General features: G+C 37.3%; 1 protein-coding gene across 1 annotated transcript in view; it reads right to left on the minus strand.

Annotated features, from left to right (window-relative positions):
• Positions 1–10,652, minus strand: part of BEND3 (BEN domain containing 3) — a 32,428-nt gene extending 21,776 nt beyond the window's left edge. Inside the window, exon 1 of the mRNA XM_053710595.1 lies at positions 10,405–10,652. The gene's annotated coding sequence lies outside the window, so the exon portion shown is untranslated. The remainder of the gene's footprint in view (positions 1–10,404) is intronic.
• Positions 10,653–11,071: the final 419 nt, after the last annotated feature.

An 11,071-nucleotide genomic window follows, 5' to 3' on the forward strand; every position in this document is an offset into this window, starting at 1 on the left:
ATTGGAAACACATTAAGGGAAAAACTATTTTATAGTATACTGTCCTTTTAAGTTTTTCCCCCTTTTTTAAGGATGTAATTACATTAGCACTTTCACATTGAGACATTTTCATCACACTATTTTAGTGGACACTATTTAGTGGCACCTATAGTTCTTTATATATTTTTTAACTTTTTGATTAAATGTACACAAATTATTATTATTATTATTTGTTTGTTTTTTAAACAAACACATCATACTGGAAACCAGATTTTTGCATAAAAAACGATCTTAACTAGACTGACTTATTTTTACACAAATAAACGAAGACCGTGCTGGATCCATGTCTAATTTACAAATGAGTTTCTGGATCAAAGATTTTTTTTTTTTAATTTACAAAAAAAAAACATCAATGTCCTCCTAGATCCACTAAGAGCAAAATATTTTTCACATAAACACAATAGGAAACTGTTATATTATAAGTCTGTTTTAAACAAAGCCTGTCAAATCCTATGGAATGCAAGCATAATATACTAAGACTAAGTCTTTAAATGGACATTAAACACAAATTGTAACCTGAATGGTATAGCGCTGCAGAATCTTTTGGCGCTCAACAAATAACCGATAATAATAATGATGATGTACGTTTATATTTGAAACTAGTTTTGTTATGAATAATGCAATTTTATTTATTTATTTTATCAAATGGGCATATTGATTTATGTTTTTTCTTTTCACAGATTTCCCTGTCCCCCAGAAGAAATGAACCCTTGTTAACCAATCACAAACGGATACACATATATAGCATGAACTGTTGTTCGCACATGTGCAGTTAAAGGGACAGTATGTACCTTAGTCATCTTAAAGTCTAACCTTAGAATAAGCTGCAAATAGCCTCCAGCACCTTTTCTATATCATGCAGCAGGAATAGTAAAAAAGTTATTTTAAAATGTGTATTGTTTCTGACCACTTTGAAATGGCTGCCAAGCTCTACCCACTGACATCACAATCTGGGCTGCACATGGTGTCCAATCACAAAAAGCTCACTAGTTGGATTTAACATACTGGCAATGCTATTCAGCAGAGTGCCCAGGCGCAGCCCAGATCGTGATGTTATCACTGGGTGAAGCTTGGCAGCCATTTTAAAGTGGCCAGAAACAATATTCATTTTAAAATAAACTTTTTTTAATGTTCCTGCTGCAAGATATAGAAAGGGGTGCAGGAGGATATTTGCAGCTTAATCTAAGGTAAGACTTTAAAATGACTAAGGTGTAGAGACTGTCCCTTTAAAGGGATACTAACCCCTAATTTTTTCTTTAATGATTCAGATAGAGCATGCAATTTTAAGCAACTTTCTAATTTACTCCTATTATCAATTTTTTTTTTGTTCTCATGTTATCTTGATTTGAAAAAGCAGTAATAAAAGGTTAGGAGCCGGCCCATTTTTTAGTTCAGCACCTTGGTAGAGCTGCTGATTGGTTTGCTACATTTAGCCACAAATCAGCAAGTGCTACCCATGTGCCAAACAAAAAATGGTCTGGCTCTAAAGCTTACAGTACTGCTTTTTCAAATCAAGATAGCATAAGAACAAAGAAAAATTGATAATAGGAGTAAATTAGAAATATGCTTAAAATCTCATGCTCTATCTGAATCATGAAATAAAAAAATGGGTTTAGTATCCCTTTAAGGAAATAATAATAATAATAATAATTAATAATAATAATTTATTAAAAGGACATAAAACAGGTTGACATCTGAATATCCTAAAAGGGCTAATTAATTAAAAATAGTTTGCATAAAAAATTTGTTTAAAAATTGCTGGCAAGTATTTTAAAATAATTTTCAAAAATAAGAAAAATGAATTACATAGCTAAGCTGCCTGGAGCAGCCAACTCCACCCACCCTTATCAGTGTTTAGACACAGGCATTGTATTTCAACTGTGTTCACAGCTTCTAGGCATGCTCCAGCAGATAATCCCTATAAATGTATTGTATTCTACCAAACGCAACAATAGACATAGATACAACCATAAAAGGAATTATGTGGGGGGAGTTAGAGCTTTACAATGAAGAACTAAAAAGAAAGGGTTAATGGCGAAGGCACTGCAGTATAAATTTGCAGGTAAAGTAATTAAAGTACATATTATTATAATTTGTCTCTATCCAACTTGTTTTATGTCCCTTTAAGCAGGTATTTAAAGAAACATACATATATTAATTTGTAATCTCCATCTAAAAGCTAAATAGAACTATATATTTTATAAACACACACAATAATACTCAATTATTCACAGCTAAAACTACCTAGTATGTCATCTGTTATTGCAAACAATTTGACCCCCTAAAAGATTAAAAGCTGTATGCCCATTAGTCTCAAACAGATGGATGAAATGTAAAAAAGGATCTTTGCACCATATCTGGTGGACATGGCTTAAAATCAAACTATTTAAGGGACAAATCAGCCTTTGGGATTGCAATATCCCCATTGACCCACTTATAATGTTACTCCTACTTTTAAATCCACACTAAAATTCTAAAATTAACACTTAATTGGGCCAAATAACTAATCCACAGGTTTTGGAAACAAGACATGGTTCCCACCTTACAAGCTTGGATATCACAGTTATCCCTTTACTTTTCTTTGGAAAGATACTTTTAATTTTCTATAAAAAAAGTTGGACTTTTACTAAGGCATTATGTTTATTTGGGAGTCAAGAACAAAATCCCCTCTCTTACCATACTTGGACCTCCTTCTTGTCTTTCTCACCACTGATTATACTCTATATTACAACTGATAGCCACAGCTGTCTTTTCCTTTTATCAATTCCCCTTTAAAAGTCAATTACGTCTTTATTTTTTGTATAGTGTATGTTACCTATATCTACAGTAGTGCGTGAATATTATTAGATAGTTTTCTATTGTCTCAGTTTTATCTATTCTCAGAACTATTATCATGATCTTGCATAATTACATAATGTCAAAATGTGTTCTTTATCCGACTGACTTACTTGTGATCTATTGCTTTTCTTTAAAACAAAATGTAGAGAAAAAAAAGAAAAGAAAATGGGATAACAGTAATATTAACCCTAGCCTCCCCTGAGGAAATGGAACAAACACACTTTTCAGATGTATTTTACAAAGGCAGCTAAATGAATAACATGTATATTACAATAGTATGTGATCGATCATAATCTTATGATTTTTCTACAAAAATCACATTAATAAATATATATATATATTTTTATTTATTTATTTATTAGGGCTGGGCGATATGGGCAAAAAAAATTCTTAGAAATGACTATAATGCCTTAATTTTATATACATACATACACACACACACATATATATATTCTATATACACACACATTATATATATATATATATATATATACACACATACATACATACATACTACACACACACATATATATATATATATACACCCATATACATATATTTATATATATATATATATATATATATATATATATATATATATATATATATATATACATACATACACACACACACACACATCTTATATGCTCCAATAAAATGTATATTATGATCCAAGCTTTTGCTCTTTTTAATGCACAAATCCATTTAAAAATGCATTGGTATCTGCAGTGATTGCTTGAAACTAGGGGCATCTTCAACATTTGATCCCATAATTTTCTGTGTGACAGGCATATCCTCAGACCCATGTAACAGCTCATTTCCATGCCCTGCTTCCACTCATGACATGTCACTGAGACCTCTCCTATCCTCACGCTGCCGCTGCCTGTAAATGGTGTGAGCCCCATTGAATGTGGTGCAGCTCCTGTACCTGGCCTCAGTTCAAAGTACATCAGGAGAGGTGTCTAGTGATGCGAAAATGCCGACCGCCAACACAATGTTATGACAGTTCGGCAGGTTACTACCCCACTCGTGGGGGCAAGTTACACTGATGAGGTGGCTCACACTTACAGACAGCGGCTGCGTGTTGAGAGGTCTCAGTGAGATGTGTGTGTTCAGGATGAAAACAAGTTGTTACATGGAACAGAGATATGCCTGTCACATCTGTGAAATGTATTTTCCATTAAGAGGCTGGCCGCCCGCTATCTGCAACCACTTGCACATTTAAATGTGTGGCGGTAGCAGTTCATCAATGTGAGGATTTTATATACATCTCAAAAAAGGAGCGCACTCCCACTCAAGCAGCGTTCCCCAGGGTGAAAGCAAATAAATACAAAATTCAAAACAGGCATGCACTCACTGGATTTGTGAAATAGGGTGCTTTTATTAGCACATCAAAAAACAGGTAACGTTTCGGGGATAAATCACCCCTTCATCAGACCAAGTCTTTGTCTGATGAAGGGGTGATTGATCCCCGAAACGTTACCTGTTTTTGATGTGCTAATAAAAGCACCCTATTTCACAAATCCAGTGAGTGCATGCCTGTTTTGAATTTTTATATATATATATAAAATATATATATTACCTGTTTTGTTGTGCATTACTAGGTCCCTGCAAACTTCCAATGGGAGTCCCAGGAGATCAAGCAGAAACGGGGAAAAAATGCTCCTCTCTACTCCCCCCACTCCTCCTCCTTTCTCTACAGAAGCCCGCCAGCAATGAACTGTTACAGCCAGCCCTCTACGTCATAGGTGGGGCTAAAAATCGCACACTCTCGCCGTTTTTAAATCGTGACGATTAATCACGGTTTTAAATCTCATATGCGATTAATCATGCAGCCCTAATATATATATATATATATATATATATATATATATATATATATATATTTTGTATATACACATACATAAACACCCAAAAAAAGTCTAGAACTCACTAGCAAGCTCTCAGCTAAAATTAAAAGCAAAACTGGAAGAGTTAATTACCACATCTGGCCAAATGGGACAAGCCCAGGTACCACCTCAAGGTCTCTCCCAAAACCAGGGTCCCTAATACAGCCATACAAATGCAAGCTCTCAATTAAACAAACTGGGAACAAGTGAAGGGTTCACAGGCTTATGTAATCACCCTAGACATACAGGGAGTGCAGAATTATTAGGCAAATTAGTATTTTGACCACATCATCCTCTTTATGCATGTTGTCTTACTCCAAGCTGTATAGGCTCGAAAGCCTACTACCAATTAAGCATATTAGGTGATGTGCATCTCTGTACTGAGAAGGGGTGTGGTCTAATGACATTAACACCCTATATCAGGTGTGCATAATTATTAGGCAAAATGGGTCAAAAGAAGGACTTGACAGTCTCAGAAAAGTCAAAAATAGTGAGATATCTTGCAGAGGGATGCAGCACTCTTAAAATTGCAAAGCTTCTGAAGCGTGATCATCGAACAATCAAGCGTTTCATTCAAAATAGTCAACAGGGTCGCAAGAAGCGTGTGGAAAAACCAAGGCGCAAAATAACTGCCCATGAACTGAGAAAAGTCAAGCGTGCAGCTGCCAAGATGCCACTTGCCACCAGTTTGGCCATATTTCAGAGCTGCAACATCACTGGAGTGCCCAAAACACAAGGTGTGCAATACTCAGAGACATGGCCAAGGTAAGAAAGGCTGAAAGACGACCACCACTGAACAAGACACACAAGCTGAAACGTCAACACTGGGCCAAGAAATATCTCAAGACTGATTTTTCTAAGGTTTTATGGACTGATGAAATGAGAGTGAGTCTTGATGGGCCAGATGGATGGGCCCGTGGCTGGATTGGTAAAGGGCAGAGAGCTCCAGTCCGACTCAGACGCCAGCAAGGTGGATTTGGAGTACTGGTTTGGGCTGGTATCATCAAAGATGAGCTTGTGGGGCCTTTTCGGGTTGAGGATGGAGTCAAGCTCAACTCCCAGTCCTACTGCCAGTTTCTGGAAGACACCTTCTTCAAGCAGTGGTACAGGAAGAAGTCTGCATCCTTCAAGAAAAACATGATTTTCATGCAGGACAATGCTCCATCACACGCGTCCAAGTACTCCACAGCGTGGCTGGCAAGAAAGGGTATAAAAGAAGAAAATCTAATGACATGGCCTCCTTGTTCACCTGATCTGAATCCCATTGAGAACCTATGGTCCATCATCAAATGTGAGATTTACAAGGAGGGAAAACAGTACACCTCTCTGAACAGTGTCTGGGAGGCTGTGGTTGCTGCTGCACGCAATGTTGATGGTGAACAGATCAAAACACTGACAGAATCCATGGATGGCAGGCTTTTGAGTGTCCTTGCAAAGAAAGGTGGCTATATTGGTCACTGATTTGTTTTTGTTTTGTTTTTGAATGTCAGAAATGTATATTTGTGAATGTTGAGATGTTATATTGGTTTCACTGGTAAAAATAAATAATTGAAATGGGTATATATTTGTTTTTTGTTAAGTTGCCTAATAATTATGCACAGTAATAGTCACCTGCACACACAGATATCCCCCTAAAATAGCTATAACTAAAAACAAACTAAAAACTACTTCCAAAACTATTCAGCTTTGATATTAATGAGTTTTTTGGGTTCATTGAGAACATGGTTGTTGTTCAATAATAAAATTAATCCTCAAAAATACAACTTGCCTAATAATTCTGCACTCCCTGTATACAAAACACGGAAGGGGACTACACTCTCTGACTGGACAGGGTACACATCCAATGACCCTGAAACATGCTGAGCCCAAGGTGCTCAATAGCACTCTCAGGGAGCTGTGCTGTCCCCAGAGTCCCAGGCAGTTAACCCCAGATCAGTCTGGGTGCAAGTCCCATAGGGAAAATGTCAAAATAAATTAATACAACACAAAGAAAAAGTCTAGCACTCACTTGCAAACTCTCAGCTAATATTAAAAGCAAAACTGGAAGCGTTAGTTACCGCATCTGGCCAAATGGGAAAAGCCCAGGTACCATGTCAACGTCTCTCCCAAAACCTGGGTCCCTAATATAGCTATACAAATGCAAGCTCTCAATCAAACAAACTGGGAACTAGTCAAGGGTTCACAGTCCTATGTAATCACCCTAGACATATACAAAACATGTTTTTTTTATCGCTCAGTATAACAGACAGAGGCAATACTTTATAACAAGTTGATACTTACATTGCCATCTGACAGCAACCATATTGTGTATTATTACTCTGACTCATCATTGTGACCATTTAAATATCATGAACTCTCTGGGTTCAAGCAAATATTTATTTCTTTATGCACAATAAAGTTATCTTGTACGTATGTTGACAATAAGAATTTTTTTTTCTTTTTTGATACCTTACCTTTTCAATAAAATTGACTTGGAGTCTGGCAATCTGTCTTTTATGCAACCCTTGTTGCATTTCTTTGTACATAATTTGTATATATTATTGCCTGAAACTCCAAAAATTCTAAGGTTTGCAAATATATGCACTGATACTAAACCATTAGAATTTTTCTGATCAAATCTAAGGTAATATTATCCCTCACCTCTCCTTATTAAATGAAATTCAAATACCCTGCGCACTGGCTGCCCACTTCAAAACAAATCTTTTTTGTGAGCTAACGGTTTGAACTGTTCTCCAATCAGTGCTCTAGCTACAACAAAAGTGCCATATGGCTAAAGCGCTGATTGGAGAACAGTTCAAACCGTTAGCAAACAAAAAAGATTTGTTTTGAAGTGGGCGGCCAGTGCACAGGGTATTTGAATTTAGTTAGCAAACAAAAAAATTCTTTTGAAGCAAGCGTCCGGAGTGCGGGGTATTTGAATTTAATTTCTACATTAAAAAGTAAGTTATAGAGCATCTTCATTACAACTGAATTAAACTCCATCTAAAATATCACGAACATTCCGGGCCTGATTATCCAAAGGGGAGAGTTTGCTATTTGCATACACTCTGCACAATTATATATAATATATAAGCCTGCCCAGAGGGCAGTCTATGTTTAAAAAATATAAACCCCCAAGCTAAAGTTACAAAAATAAAAAAAAGTAAAATTACAGAAAAAAAATAAACAAAGCTATCCAAAATAAAAAATGTAAACCTAAACTAATACCCCTATAAAAACAAAAAAATCCCCCCAAAATAAACCCCCCCAATACAATATTAAACTACCAATAGCCCTTAAAAGGGCCTTTTGTAGGACACTGCCCTAAGTTAAACAGTTTTTTTACTTACAAAAATTACCAATTAACCCCTAACAGTAAAACCCCCCACCCACCCAACCCCCCAAAATAAAAAACCTAAACTACCCATTGCCCCTAAAGGGGCATTTGTATGGGCATTGCCCTTAAAAGGGCATTCGGCTCTTTTACTGCCCTTAAAAGGGCAATCAGCTCTTTTCTAGCCCAAAAAACCCTAATCTAAAAATAAAAAAAAGCCTAAAACTAAGCCCCAAATAGGTACTCACCGTTCCTGAAGTCCGGCTTTCAGATACTTTTACTACCCTTAAAAGGGCAATTAGCTCTTTTTCAAGTCCATTAAATCCCTAATCTTAAAAATTAAAAAAAAAAAAACATCCTAAGACTAAGCCCCAAATAGGTACTCACAGTTCCTGGAGAAGGTCTTCTTCCAGGCAGTTACATCATCTTCTATCTTCATCCGGAATGAAGACGGCACGGAGTGGAGGTGCTGAGCTGTCTTCCCCGATGCGTGGCCCGCTGCTGAGGATCTGTGCATCGGGGAAGCCAGCTCCGCACCTCGGCTCCGTGCCGCCTTCGCTCTGGATGAAGATAGAAGATGATGTAGGCGCATGGAAGACTTTCTCCGCCGGACTTCAGGAACGGTGAGTACCAATTTGGGGCTTAGTTTTAGGATGGTTTTTTTTTTTTTTTTTTTTTTGAGATTAGGGATTAAATGGGCTTGAAAAAGAGCTGAATGCTTTTTTAAGGGCAATGCCCAGCCAAATGCCCCTTTAGGGACAATGGGTAGTTTACGTTTTTTTAGTGTTAGGTTTTTTTTATTTGGGGGTTTTGGTGGGTGGATGTTTTTTTTTACTGATAGGGGGGATTTAGTATTTTTTAAATGTAAAAGAGCTGTTTAACTTAGGGTAATGCCCTACAAAATGCCCTTTAAAGGGCTATTGGTAGTTTAGATTAGGGGGTGTTTTTATTATGGGGGGCTTTTTTATTGTTATAGGGAATAGGTATAATTTTTTTTAGTTATGATAAATTTTTTCAGTAATGTTAGACTTTTTTATTTTTTGTAATTTAATGTTAGGATTTTTTATTGAATTGTAATTTAGTAGTAATTGGGGTTAATTTAGGGGGTGTTAGTTTAGGGGGCTTAGTTATTAAATTAGTTATTTGCGTTATGGGGGGTTGTCGATATAGGGGTTAATATATCATGTTTATTGCAATATGGGGGGTTGGCAGTTTAGTGGTTAATTAGGTTTCTTGCAATGTGGGAGTTGGCGGTTTAAGAGTTAATAGGTTAAATAGGTTTATTGCGATGTGGGGGGTTGGCGGTTTAGGGGTTAATATTTTAATTATTTTATTTGCGGATTAGGGGTTAATTACTTTATTATTTTGCAATGTGGGGGGTTGGCGGTTTAGGTGTTTGTTAATACTTTGTGCGGGAGGTAAATTTTTTTTGTTATACTTCGTGCCGGCAGTTACATTTTTGTTTTTTCTTGCGGGCGGTTACGTGTTTTTAGTTATTTTGTGTGGGCAGTTGCGTTTTTTTTTTTTTTTTTAAGGCTTCGGGTTTGCCTACACTGCATCCAGGTGGATTCAGAAAATGGCAGGGGGGTGAAAGAATCCGCAGGTGGAGTCTTTCACCACCCTGCCATTTTCAGAATCCACCTGGATTCTTTTGGCTGCATGCTCAGCCAACATTCCTTTGAGGATGCGTGCGCAACTGGCGACGGACGCGTTACAAACGTGATTATATAGATATATATTTATATAGTTTTGTTTCCTATGAAACAGTGATGGGACAGGTATCTAGCCTGTTATCAGTTAATCAACTATAAAAGAGATGTTAACTTTATCTTTTAGCGTTAAACTGTACTGATTATTTCACACTTAAAAATCACTTCTTGACTCTTCTATGACTTTAGCTTAGCAAACGCGATTTAAGAGAAATTTGCAGTACTGTATATATATAAAATTAATTTATTGTGGATAAAAAAAAAGGAGGAAATCACTACTTGAGAGTTGTCAAACACCGCCCCTTCTCCGTATCCACTTTACTGCGGTTCGCGGGCTGTGACGTCACGAAGTAGATTTAGCACGAACCCGCAGGACAATGGGAAACATTCAAGCAGTAGCACGGGATAGACAACGGACACATACTGGTCTGCATTTTAGTTGCGTTGAAAACCGAGTCACTGGTTTCTAATATAAAATATGAGTGGAAATAACAGTTATAATAACAACTCTATCTTGCTTTGGATAGCATGGTAACTCAAGCACTTGATAAGTTTGCTTTTCCTACACGCAATTATGTAAAGTGCGTGGCAGGCATGGGTAAATGTCCCCGCTTACCTCGGATTAGATTCACCCTTTTATCTAATCCGGATCCTCCAGTGTTTGCAGTGTTCCTGAGTGGGCGCAGCAGCAGATAAGCTGCTAACGGTCCAGTATTGAAGGGGTCCACTCAACTCCGTGTCGTGTTTTTTCCCCCTCCTTCCCCAACGTGTCTTTGTGCGCTGCGTGTCCGTGTGCTCTCGCGTGACGTGACGGGGCTCCGTGTGTGTCATTTCCGCAGAAGGACACAGGGAGACAGAGGCTGCAGTGGGAACAGCCCCCTGCCCTCTTGCCACTCACACACACATAGCCAGGACACGGCAAGGGGGAGGATCTGATCAAGGACACAACACAGTCACTTCATGTGTTAGTCAGTGGAGATTGAAAGGCAGCTGACTCAACAAAAAGCAGTGCCAGGGATCTACATAGGATGTCTCATGATATGACAGACTTTTAGCTAAGTTCAGTTTCTATAAGGCTTCAAATAAAATGCTTTATGCCAGCATAAGTGATTTTCATTTAACAACTTAAAGTGCATAGCAATACACTGAAGTACATTAAAGGGACATTAAACACTAAATGCATGCTAGATAGAATGATGCATTCAAAGAAAAGATTAGTCCATGACGAACATGTAGATGTATTTTTTAAAGTTTCATTAGTTGTTTAACCCCTTAGTGACCAG

This window comes from Bombina bombina, chromosome 4 (assembly GCF_027579735.1).
Source record: "Bombina bombina isolate aBomBom1 chromosome 4, aBomBom1.pri, whole genome shotgun sequence".
In the NCBI taxonomy this organism is placed as follows: domain Eukaryota; kingdom Metazoa; phylum Chordata; class Amphibia; order Anura; family Bombinatoridae; genus Bombina; species Bombina bombina.